A 13,830-nucleotide genomic window follows, 5' to 3' on the forward strand; every position below is an offset into this window, starting at 1 on the left:
CGATTTGAGCAGTAAATGGAGAAACAGGTTATGATACTCAAAACGACCAGCCGGGTTATTACATTCTCCCCCACTTAAACATACGTTCGTACTCGAACGTGCCAAGAGTTGTTTCCAAGCCATCAAATCACTGTTCCATCTTACCACACATGTACCCAGGGGTGAACCCTCGTCACCCTATTTCATATAAGCTTGACAACACAATACAACTGAAATCATTGATTTAACTTTAGCCCATAAACCTTAGAAAGTAATTTCCAACCTTTCGAATTTCTTTCAAGACACGAATCTTACATTTACACATTGTATGAATTTGAACAAGCTGTATCAAGCCATAACCATCACCATAACCATGAATATAATCACCTAACGTATTACACAACTCGCATGCTCGTAGCACCATTCCTGATCACAGTGACTACTCCAAAACCAACCACATACTAGTATTAAACCCATATCGAACCAAACCTCATCCCAAAACCTTCGTACACTGTTGATAATAAAAGAAACATGCAAAATTTCATGACCACTTACAAGAACCATAAATCGCTTTCTGAGCCGACTTTCAATATTATCCTTTCGAACATACTGTAATCAAACTTGATAGTATCCATTCTAGGTCCAATGACCTTATATTACTAAACACAACTATTTCCACAGACATGCCGCACCAATATAACTCAGAGTCACAACCCGTGTATCTGTGCACCAATACGCAACAATTCAAATGTACTCAGTCATGAAAAATGACTCAAATAAGAGTACTGCCCCGCAAGATTAACAAGTACCACCACAACGAAATGCTGAAAATTCATAATACACCGTAGAACCATCACCCGATCCTAACACAAGGTTCATACCTTAACAAAACTCCGCTGTAATGCGTGACCCCATCCAAATGTTGGTCCATATTATCTACCTAGAGTTACCCTGCTCAAAAATCAATAACGACGGAGAGGCAAATGACAAAAATGCCACATAAAACCTGAAAGAACATAACCATTACGCAATCGATCATGCAATACCCAAATACTCATCACTCTCAAATTCCGCTATAAATCTCAAATAGAACCGCACCATGTGTGCACATAACCAATGAATCACAACTCCTCGTAGCATAAATGAGTAACTCACAGATCGTCTCAGAACATGAATAAGCTCAACATCAACCGAATGGCACATTCTTCGACACTAGTAGTATGGAGCTAACCAATCCAACTCGGTGTATAATACACCTCCTAATTGGGCCTACCAATGGACCCCCAAATCAACTCTTGTCACCCACAATAGATACATAACCCTCCAAAAATTCACCGCGACTGATTCATAACACACCTTATCATCTGACTAGCTTCGGCCACGTCTTCACAGTCCGCAACCATGAACAATCTACTCCTGAAACTCCCAAATTCCTAATTCATAGGACACATGAATCATCATACTAATCCCAATTCTAGCCGTTGAATGACTAACACAACTTTCATGCACGATCATTTCACAAGAAATACTCCCATAATTCTTCCGTGCCACATAGCAATAATTTGAATATCAGTAGTCTATCAACCATGTGAGTACCGCAATACTAATTGTACATCCGTAAGTCAAAATACAATGCACCTTCTGAAATCCGCCCCTTCTCATACAACACCAAGTAGTAATAGTGTTCATCTATTTATTTGGAACTGCCCATGTTGTCCAATATTCGTTACCTTCTCTTCAAGACTGAACTGTCACCTTGTACATGTAAATCCTAATCCCGCACAACATACCACATCTATTATGCCATCATGTGACAAGCACAAAAATCCCATTATCAACTTTGAGTCACCAATAATTTACATACCCTTTTAGTTAGTAACCTTTCTCTTACTTCTTTCCAGGAGGAAATCACAATACACAAAATGTTCTCCATACCAGTAGAAACCATCAAGAATACTTTGGAATTCATTTGCATAACCAAGCCATCAGGACCGAATCTCTCCAACTCAACCAAGACACGCAGGTCACCAAACCCAAGAATATTGCCACCAAAACATCTGCAAAGTCTTACCACGTTGTAATTACCCAAATGACCGATCCTACCATTACCATACTGGTCCAGTCTACTATCCAGTTGTCCTATTTCTCCGAGTCCCTTTCGAATTTGCCTCCAAATTGATATTCCTCCTTGCTAAAACACCATGATCTTTAACCACAACTCAATATAAGACACCATAACATAAAACTACACCGCCCTAAGGCCCATAAATTAATGTATTCTTCTTAAGCACCTCCATAATTCCCACAACTGTAACACTTACTCTGAAAATACCTTATGTGAATTTGAAATTGTTCTTCTTACCTTCCTTATACTAAAATGTAGAATCCATAGTCATACAGAATTTCCGCAAGTCCAGGCACCATCAAATAAAAATCTCAGATTTTATCCATACACAAGTCCGGAGAAATTCTCAATTGCTCTATATATACACCTCGAACCTAATGGAACTTTCTCGAGAGTCACCCACTTCGTTCAAATCCAAATTGCACCGCCAAAATGGGCTGAAAGACACATGGCCCATTAGCACAGCATCACTCAAAGAGGTAATCCTTCCTTAACACCACTGATCAAATTCATACTCCGTACGCACTACATCATTCACAATTAACAACTCACTCATCCCATGATTTTAATATTTTCATAAAGTGCCATAAACCTTATCCAGAAATTTCCTTAATCGAGTCATTCTTGAACTCCACCCTTGCAAATCATAACTAATCCACAAGTATACTTCTGACCAGAACAAACAAATTTGACACAAAACCATAAATTGAATTGCCAATAGTAGACTACCCCACTTGGCTCAAAGCCATAATTTTAAACACTCATTAACTCACAATATCCATACTCTATTACCGCCATAATACCGCAGTCAGTACAACAAAAATTCTTCTCACGCTCATGCAACACCAACCATAAAATACCTCATTCATCCGCTAAGCTCGCATTCATTCTCTTAACACTCAAGTCAACTTTCTCAACCATATTCAAATTCAAATCTCATCACATACGCCATACTGGCTGAAGAGAAGCTCTCCATTCAAATTATAAGGAACACACCTACGTAGATTACTCCGCGGGAGATAACCCACCTGCTTAGCCTCAAATTTGTATCTTGTTATACCCTTTCGCAGTCACAATTACTACGCAATCACTTACTCTTTCAAAGTCCAAACTTATTAACAGGACATGAGAATTTAGTTTGTCCCAGAATTTAACAACGTGAAAGATCCTTCAAAACATTCACTCGAGATTGTACGTCACATCAAATCAAAAATCAAGCACCCAATGGCCTTTCCTTAACATTTCAAGGAAACACTTCTCGTCATATTCAAATCGTCTTAACACATCCCGCGGTCACATCATACCCATCACACAGTCATTCCACCGCTCATCGAGCCACAAATTTCACTCGTAGGGTCATTACCGGACATTTGAGTCCAATAGTACAAGTTACAACTGAAGCTACCTAGCTCAAGCTGTGGTCTAAACATGGCCTCAATTCCTCTAGACTGGCCCATCACCAAAACACATAATACACACCTCGAACCTCATTCATAGAATCACAAGCCGGCGATGCACATCTGATACCGAGTACTCATATGCACATACGAATACGTGGAAGGAATTTAAAAAGTTATATTTCAAGCTGAATCAATTCCGCACGATAAGGAAAGAAAGATGGGAAGTATATATCCTAAATGCTCTGTAGCCTCTCGAAGATAAGTATGGTTGTCATCATACCGATCCGCAAGACTCTACTAGACACTTGCTCGTGACTCGTAGAACCTATGAACTTAGAGCTCTGATACCACCTTGTCACGACCCAAAATCCAACTAGTCGTGATGGCACCTAAACCAACCCGTTAGGTAAGCCAACTTTCAACGGTCCAATTCCAATAGCCATTATTAAAGTAATTTAAGTAAATAAAGATCTTAATCTTATACATTCCCCAAGAACTGGTAGTACAAATCATGAGCTTCTACGAATAGAGTTTACAAAGCGAAAATGAAATAAATACATAGTATGTTTGAATAGTACATGAACAAAGATTTTATAAATCTAAGGCTACCATGAACAAGAGGCAACTACAACAGGAACGCAGGTACATCTTCAAATCCGGCAACCATCGAGCATAGTAACAATAACGGCCAATATCTGCACGCAATGTGCAGAAATATAGTATCAGTACAACCGACCCCATGTACTGAGTAAGTAACAAACCTACCCTTAGGTTGAAAGCAATGACGAGCTTTTACCAAGGTCGGGTCCAAAACCAATAGTTCACCATGGTCCATAACAACGAAAACAGCCCCTCGAGCTTACCTCACAATCACTCGTAAACAACCCCTCGGGCATACCTCACCATCTCTCATGCCTCCCAGTCACTCAACACTAGGCACTCGGCACTTGCACTCAGTAGGTACTTGCGCTCACTGGGGGTGTGTACAGACTCCGGAGGGGCTCCTTCAGCCCAAGCACTATAATCTACACGGATAACTCACGTGCTGCACGGACAACTCACGTGCAATAGTATCAATATCTGTATCCGCACGTACAACTCACGTGCTATAATAAGCCAATCTAGCTTCCTGCAGGCGGCCAGCCCCGATCCACATAATAATAATATATATAAAGCCAATATGGCATGCTGCGACGTGCAGCCCGATCCCAAAAATATCCTCACATTCAGGCCCCCGGCCTCCCTCAGTCATCAATCTCTCCAGTCTCTCTCTCATGGGCTCACAATGTCATGAGAATAGCCCAAAAATGATGATATGATGTATCAGTGAATAACAACTGAGACTAAGATATGATATGTAATGAAATGAATATGACTGAGTATGAATTTTCAATTTAAAACAAATAATTCACAATAATATGACCTTTGTGGGTCCCAAAATACTGGCACATAGCCTCAACATAATTTTTAATATGCTTTTCAGCTTAATTTCTTTAACACATAAAACCGCATGGAAAATGCTAAGATTATTTAACTACAAAATTCCACAGAAACAATTATGTCATAATTTCTATAGTGCACGCCTACACGCCCGTCACCTAGAATGTGCGTCACCTCCCAACAATTCACATAATACATATATTCATGGTTCATACCCTCAACTCCAAGATTAGAAGAGTTACTTACCTCGAACAAGCCAAATCCAATGTCGAGCAAGCTAAACAATGCTCCAGAAATCCCATTATGTGCGTATCCACTCTCGAGTGGCTCGAATCTACTCACAATTAATTTGATTCAGTCCATAAAATTTATAAGAATTAATTCCATAACAAAATACTAATACTTTTTAAAAAATCCAAAATTACGCCCCAAAAATAACTTGTGGAGCCCACGTCTCGGAATCCGACGAAACTCACAAAACACGACAACCCATTCAATTACAAGTTCAACCGTACTAATTTCACTCAAATCCGACTCCAAATCGGTATTCAAACTCGGAAAAATTCGTTTTGTGATATTATAGAAAATTTCTTCTATTTCTCTTGAAGATTCTATAATCTTAAACCAAAAATGAAGATTAATTCATGAAATATAACTACAAGGGAGTCAAGAACATTTACCCCAAGTTGTGTGAAAAAATTCCTCTCCAAAATCGGAAATGGGTAAAAATCACGAAACCCCGAATTTAAGCTTTTGTCCCAGCGACTTCCGCATCTGTGGACAAGAGGTCGCACCTGCGACCCTCGCTTCTGCGGACAAAATTGCGCACCTGCGTAAACAGCCGGCCTTCTCAAATCATGCATCTGCGGCGCCCTTCTTGCATCTGCGGGCTCGCAGATGCGCATTCTCCTTCGCACATGCGACCTCGCAGATGCGGCAAATTCCTCGCACCTACGAGCACTGCCCAGTTTACACTTGGTCCCTTCTGTGACTGATTTCGCACACATGCGTCTTCGCACCTGCGATCAAAAGCTTCGCATGTGAGATCACACCAGCAGGCAACAGTTCCATAAATGTTTCAAGTTGGATTTGATCCGTTAACCATCCGAAACTCACCCGAGCCCCTCGGGACCCAGTCCGAACATACCAACAAGTCCCATAACATAACAAGGACCTACTCGAGGCCTCAAATCACACCTAACAACATCGAAACGAAGAATTACACCTCAATTCAAAATCAACGAACTTTGAACTTTCAAATTCTACATCTTGTACCGAAACATCTCAAATCAATCCGGAATGACTTCAAATTTTGCACGCAAGTTACATTTCACATTATGGACCTATTCCAAAAAATTTAACTTTCGGCATTTCAAGCCTAATTCCACTACGGAACTCCAAATAATTTTTCGGATGCGCTCCTAAGCCCAAAATCACCATATGGAGCTATTGGAACCATCAAAACTCCATTCTGAGGTCGTTTACACATAAGTCGACATTTTGTCACTATTTTAACTTAAGCTTTAAACCTTGGAACTAAGTGTTCTAATTCATTCCAAACCTTATAGGACCCGAACCATTTACCCCGGCAATTCATACAACAATTGTAAAGTATAATTTGAGCAGTAAATGGGGAAACATGGCTGTGATACTCAAAACGACCGGCCGGGTCGTTACAGAAGCGGTGTCGGATAACACCACTTAGTATAACTTGCATCCACCCCTGGTATGGACAATGCCTCACTATCTTGTTCATTTGCAATAAAATATTTTTTGTGTGCGTCGGTACAAAAAAAAAAGTTTTTTGGGGGAAAGATACTATTTCACCAATCGAGTCACAAGTATCTAAAATATTCATACCTAACGAATTTTCACAAAGTGATGACAAAATATACAACTTGTATAAATCTTTCCATTTTTCAAGTCGATCTAATCCATTCGTTCGTAGAGCTATTTACTCGATCGTAGACATTTCTGGAACACCTCTAACAGAGGGGAAAATAGTCAATTTTGAAAGAACTTATTGTCAACCTATTTAAGATATGAATCTATGTGATTAAGAAGGGAAGAACTTGCATCAATATCTCAATTTCAATTCAAACATGGGTTTGATCCACATTCCATGTTCCGAGAAAGATTTATCATCCAAAAAGACGAAAAAATGGAGTCGTTGCATAAAGAAATGCGATGAGAAATGACAGATGTATAGAACCTTTTAACGAGATAGTGCTTTTTCAACTCTCTCAAAATGGAATCTATTCCAAACATATATGCCACGGTTCCTTACTTTGACAAGGTATAAATTTGATATTTTAAGATACTTTTTCAGACCTATTGCCAATACTAAGTAGCAGTCAAAAAATTATATCTATTTTTCATGATATTATGAATGGATCAGGTATATCATGGCGAATTATTCAGAAAAATTGTGTCTTCCAAAATGAAATCTGATAAGTGAGATCCCGAGTACTTGTTTACATAATCTTCTTTTGTCCGAAGAAATTATTCATCGAAATAATGAGTCATCATTGATACCGATACATCTGAGATTGTCGAATGCTCGGGAGTTCTTCTATTCAATCATTTTCCTTCTTCTTATTGTTGGATATCTCGTTCGTACACATCTTCTCTTTATTTCCCCGGCCTCTAGTGAGTTACAAACAAAGTTTGAAAAGCTCAAATATTTGATGATTCCATCATTTATGATTGAGCTGCAAAAACTTCTGGATAGGTATCCTACATCTGAACCGAATTCGTTTTGGTTAAAGAATCTCTTTCTAGTTGCTCTGGAATAATTAGGAGATTCTCTAGAAGAAATATGGGGTTCTACTTCTGGCGGCAACATGCTTGGTCTCGTTTATGGGGTCAATCAATACATCCTAAGAAGAAAGATTGAAATATAAATCTCATCGAGATAATCGATCTCATACCAAATTCCATCAATCGAATTACTTTTTCGAGAAATACGAAACATCTAAGTCATACAAGTAAAGAGATTTATTCATTGATAAGAGAAAGCAAAAACATAATCGGGGATTGGATTGATGATAAAATAGAATCCTGGATCATGAACAATGATTCGATTGATGATGAAGAAAGAGAATTCATAGTTCAGTTCTCCACCTTAATGATAGAAAATAGGATTGATCAAATTCTATTGACTCTGACTCATAGTGATCGTTTATCTAAGAATGACTCTGGTTATCAAATGATTGAACAACATGAGGAATTTACTTACGATACTTAGTTGACATTCATAAAAAGCATCTAATGAATTATGAGTTTAATCCATTATGTTTAGCAGAAAGACGGATATTCCTTGCTCATTATCAGACAATCACTTATTCACAAACTTCGTGAGGGAAAAATAGTTTTCATTTCCCATCTCATGGAAAACCCTTTTCGCTCTGCTTAGCTTTATCCCCCTCTAGGGGTATTTTAGTGATATGTTCTATAGGAACTGGACGATCATATTTGGTCAAATACCTAGCGACAAACTCCTATGTTCCTTTCATTACGGTATTTCTGAACAAGTTCCTGGATAACAAGTCTAAAGGTTTTCTTCTTGATGAGATCGATATTGATGATAGTGACAATCTTGATGCTAGTGACGATATCGATCGTGACCTTGATACGGAGCCTTGATATGGAGCTGGACTTGCTAACTAGGATGAATGGGATAACTATGAATATGATGCCGGAAATATAACTGATTTTATATCACCCTTCAATTCGAATTAGCAAAAGCAATGTCTCATTGCATAATATGGATTCCAAACATTCATGATCTGGATGTGAATGAGTTGAATGACTTAGCCCCTGGTCTACTAGTGAACCATCTCTCTAGGGATTGTGAAAAACATTCTACTAGAAATATATTTTTTATTGCTTCGACTCATATTCCCCAAAAAGTAAATCCCGCTCTAATATCTCCGAATAAATTAAATATGTGCATTAAGATACGAAGGCTTCTTCTTCCACAACAACGAAAGCATTTTTTCACTCTTTCATATACTAGGGGATTTTACTTTGAAAAGAAAATATTCCATACTAACGGATTCGGGTCCATAACCATGGGTTTCAATGTGCAAGATCTTGTAGTACTTATCAATGAGGTCTTATCGATTAGTATTACACAGAAAAAATCAATTATAGACAATAATACAATTAAATCTGCTCTTCATAGACAAACTGGGGATTTGTGATCCCAGGTAAGATCGGTTCAGGATCATAGGATCCTTTTCTATCAGATAGGAAGGGTTGTAGCACAAAATGAACTTCTAAGTAATTTCCCCAAAGATCTTATATCTATCTATATGAAAAAGAAATCATGTAATGAAGGGGATTCTTATTTGTAAAAATGGTGTTTCGAGCTTGGAACGAGCATAAAGAGACTAACGATACTTCTTTATCTTTTGGGTTGTTCTGTCGGATCGGTCGCTCAAGATCTTTGGTCTTTATCCGGACCCGATGAAAATAATGGGATCACTTCTTATGAACTCGTTGAGAATAATTCTGATCTAGTTCATGGCCTATTAAAAGTAGAAGGCGCTCTGGTGGGATCTTCATGGACAAAAAAAGATTGCATTGAGTTTGATACTAATCGAGTGACATTGCGTCTTCAGCCTGAACCAAGGAATCCCTTAGATATGATGCAAAATGACTCTTGTTCTATCCTTGATAAGAAATTTCTCTAAAAAAAATATGAATCGGATTTTGAAGAAGGGGAGAGAGAAGGAGCCCAAGCTTAAAGGATGAAACACAAGCTTTAGTGATGCCAGGTTGAGGGTGACCAAGTCGAGCACACCAAAGATGGAGCGATCGTGATACTTGCGTGGTGAAATGAACTTTTGGGAAACTAGGTGATGAACAACTTGCTGTCGCGCCGTATATTTCTCTCTCGAAAATCGAGTTTCGACATGTGACAACTCTTTTAAATGAGGTATTAAAAGAGGAGAGTCGCCACCTAACGATTTTAAGGTACGTTAAGGAACCTATTTGCAAATAACTCTGTTTTAACTAGTCAGTGTCACCAAATATCAGGTAAGGGCTCGAAATTACCTCGAAGAGAAGGTGTTAGGCACTCTTCGAGGTCCACAACTGTGGGTCCCGGCTGAACTTGAGTTATATGAATTAGTCGGATAAATAAAGACAGAGAAAACAAGAAGTTTGAGAAATTTTATTATTAAAAGGCTTTGAGTAAATACAAATACTTGATTCAAAGATAAATGGGGGGTCTTAAGTTTTTTAGCCTAAAGGATCACCCCGTGAAACATAAATAATATTTCGTAACTCTCTCGAGATAGGGTGTTACTCGTATTATTCAGCGGGCACAAACTATCATTTCCTGCTACCCGATTACTATCTTTAAGTTATCACCTAAAGCGCACTAGTTGATTCTAAATCGCGCCTTATGCGTGCACTACCCGTCCCATGCCTATAGTCCAGGAGGCATTTGGACCTCTATTTTTGGGCGGTTCTAGACTTGACTTAGGCTGCTCAAAAATGTTAAAACTAGGCGACAATTCAAAACAAATAGGACTACAATTAAATCCAATTAAAGGCTCACATTAGCCTCCGCAATTAGGCAAACAAATGCACGCAAACAGATTTTACATATTAGGCAGTTTTCAAAATTGAAGGGATTGCAGTTGTTAAACTCTATAAGCATGGTTTCTAGATGATCAGATTCAGATGCGCAAGCCACTTTAGACCTAGGATTTCTAAATTACCAGTTGGTAAGTGCTAGATGTTGTTAAGTGGCTTATTACAGATTATCAATGGACAAATCTATAGGCATGATTTCTAGGTGATTTATACAATAAGGAATAGTGAAACTCATTAAAAGTGCTCAAAATTATTACGCTTCCTAATAATCGCGTGGATGAACAATAAAGCAGCGTTTGAAAAATGAGTAGTGATGTCCTATAGGCATGATTTCTAAATCTTGGCGATTGGAACTGATTCTCATACAATTAGCTCTTATAGGCATGCTTTCTAAATGGACGATGAGATTGCAATAGAGAATTAATTAGTTAAAACCCTATGGGCATGATATCTATTGAACAGATTAAGGAGCAGTCATTAGCAATTATTTCCTATAGGCATGTTGTCTAGAAACACATAGCAGTAAACACAAGAATAGATAGAATACTCATGCATTGACAACATACTAATTATGTGAGTGTGTGATTCCCTAATGACATGATTTCTAATAGTGCACAAAGAGATTCACATATAACAGGTCGGATAGCAAATAGATCACACAAATCCTATAAACATGCTTTCTACCCTTTTTCATGCAAGTATTAGGAGATACCCATTTCCCAATTCCACTATCACCCCAATTGTTATTACAGAATCATTACAGGCCCACTAATGAATAAATTACAAAGTAGTACAAGCAATAACGGTAGGCCCAGGACAGGCCCAAAAGATACCCAGCACTGATAAGCCTTCAACTAAGCTCTTTTTCCACACAGATCTCAACATAGCCCAAAAAATATAGGAGAACTCGAACCAAACCGAACAGTCATGGTTTGATCATAACAATCACTTACACAAGTTAATTTGCACATTCAACAGGCAGAAAGGACAGAACTAAGTAGTAAGAAAAATGGACAAAGAACCCCAGGCCCTAGTGTGTCAGAGTTCACAAGAGTCTCAATTGGACCCCGAGCAGTGCTCGCACTAGGGAGATCGACAACAGAACCTAGATAGCCTTGGCTTTCAGCCGACTAAGAATGAGAATTCAGAATAGCATGAGTAGTAAATAAGGAGAGTGGATAGTGATAGAGGGACAAAAATTAAGTACTACACCAAGTTAAGCATACAGAGCAACTAATCAAGCAGGCCAGCATGTTCAGTAAGACAGCAAAGCACCACATAGATAGTCTCATATTGAAAGAAATTGGGGAAGCAACAAGTTTGCAAGATATACATAGATTATTATTCATGACATTAAACCAATTGAGACCTAAGAAGTTTGGATTAAGCTAAGCATGCATCTTAGGGTCATACTAGACATTGTGATAAACACTGAAGAGGCAAGACATTAAAAACAGGCTGGAAAAACATATTAGTATGGGAGCAAGATCATAGTTGAGGCAGAAATGAATGTTTATCTTAACATACTAAGTGATGCTAAGGAAAACATGTTTAGAGTGAATCTTAAAGCAGTGTTCTATATAGTTGTGGCTAGTACACAAAGAACAATCAATCAGACACAAAACTCAGCACTAAATGATTCATAGAGGGAGATTTCCATAGAGTTGTAGTAGTATCCAAAGCAAGGTATGAAGAAACTCTATAACTAACAACATATAATCACAAACGTCAGATTTAGATCAAAATAGGCACGCATTGAAACTCAAAACTGAAACATATTCAGATGCTAGAGGTACGTGACTGATTCCATAAGAAATCAAAGAACCAACATAGAAGTGCAGACCAACCTAACACAAACTAAGGACAAAGCAGTAAACTGTCTCATGCATTCAACTATCATAGGATGACAAAAGAGTATCGAGCATTATCATAATAGTGTTATGTCAGGGATTCACAAACTAAATCATACTCATATAATTCAAACACATATAAGTATGCATAAGGAAATAAAGAAAATTAACATTACAGGGGTTAAAGAACTAAGCAGTAGCAAAAATTATACGAACAGAAGGATAGTAAAGAGCTTAATAGCAAGAACCCCAGATCTCTGATGCTTCAGAGTTCACAAGAACCTCGAGAAGGGCTCCGAGAAGTGCTTGCACCGAAGGAGGTCGTTTAATAGCCTTGGCTTTCAGCCGGCCTAGAATTTCACAGAATATTCGAGTGTAACAGAGTGAATGAGTAAGTGAAAGAAGGAGAACAATGAGAATAATAGCAGTGATTAGGAGATTCACAGGTCCCTTCAAGGGGTTTTAGGGGAGGGGTTTATATAGTGTATAAATCAACCAAGTAAACATGGAAAATAATTTATTCAAACACAAATAAGGAAAGATATACTAGAGTCCATCAGAATCGGTTATTTTTAGGGCGTGAACAAAGGGGTTCAGTAAATCAACTGGGAATAACAACTATCACGCAAATAATACTAAAACTAAAGGAATACAGAAGATTAAACAGAGAATAAGGAAAATATCATACCAAAAATCATTTAGAGTCAAATTTAGGGCAAAATAAAGTAGAAAATAGAAAAAGAATAGTCAAACACGAAAAAGGAAAAGTATCAATCAATCGAAAAATTAGTAAAGGAAAAAGAAAAATCTCAAAGCCTAGTTGAGACCGACAACTTGAATCGAACCAATAATGCAATAATTGTTCAATATAACATGTATATAGACGAAAGATCGTCTAGATCCTCACAGAATCAAAGTAAATCGGTCCATTATTGAGAAGTAGTTCTTGCCAAAAATAGGGCAAGAACTAAGTAACACCGTAAACATGCGTACAATGATAGAGTATCACAAAATAGGTAAGTAGAGCATGGATTGATTCCATATTTGAGTCAGAATCGGAGAGGATTAAGGGTTACGACGGCTAGGATTTAATCAGAGAAGAATAGATATGAGAGAGTTTAGGGGCGGCGGGTTTAGGAAATGGGGTTAGGGTTTGGATGATGGGTAGTTAATTAAAACGGGGGAATGGTTAGGGGTCGTTGATCATTTGAGATCAGCGGCCAGTATTAGAGGAGAAGCGGGCGGGTCGCGGACCGGGTCCCGACCGGGTTATAACTAAGGGGTCGTTTGGTCTTGGGCCAAGGGTTAGGCTAAATATATTGGGCCAATTTGGTTCAGAAAATTAGTTTAAAGCTAGGCTATTATTTAAATACATGAAAATAATTTATAAAAATGCTTGACAAATAAGTAAAAATATTATTTATACACT

Source organism: Nicotiana tabacum, chromosome 17, assembly GCF_000715075.1.
Source record: "Nicotiana tabacum cultivar K326 chromosome 17, ASM71507v2, whole genome shotgun sequence".
Classification (NCBI taxonomy): Eukaryota; Viridiplantae; Streptophyta; class Magnoliopsida; order Solanales; family Solanaceae; genus Nicotiana; species Nicotiana tabacum.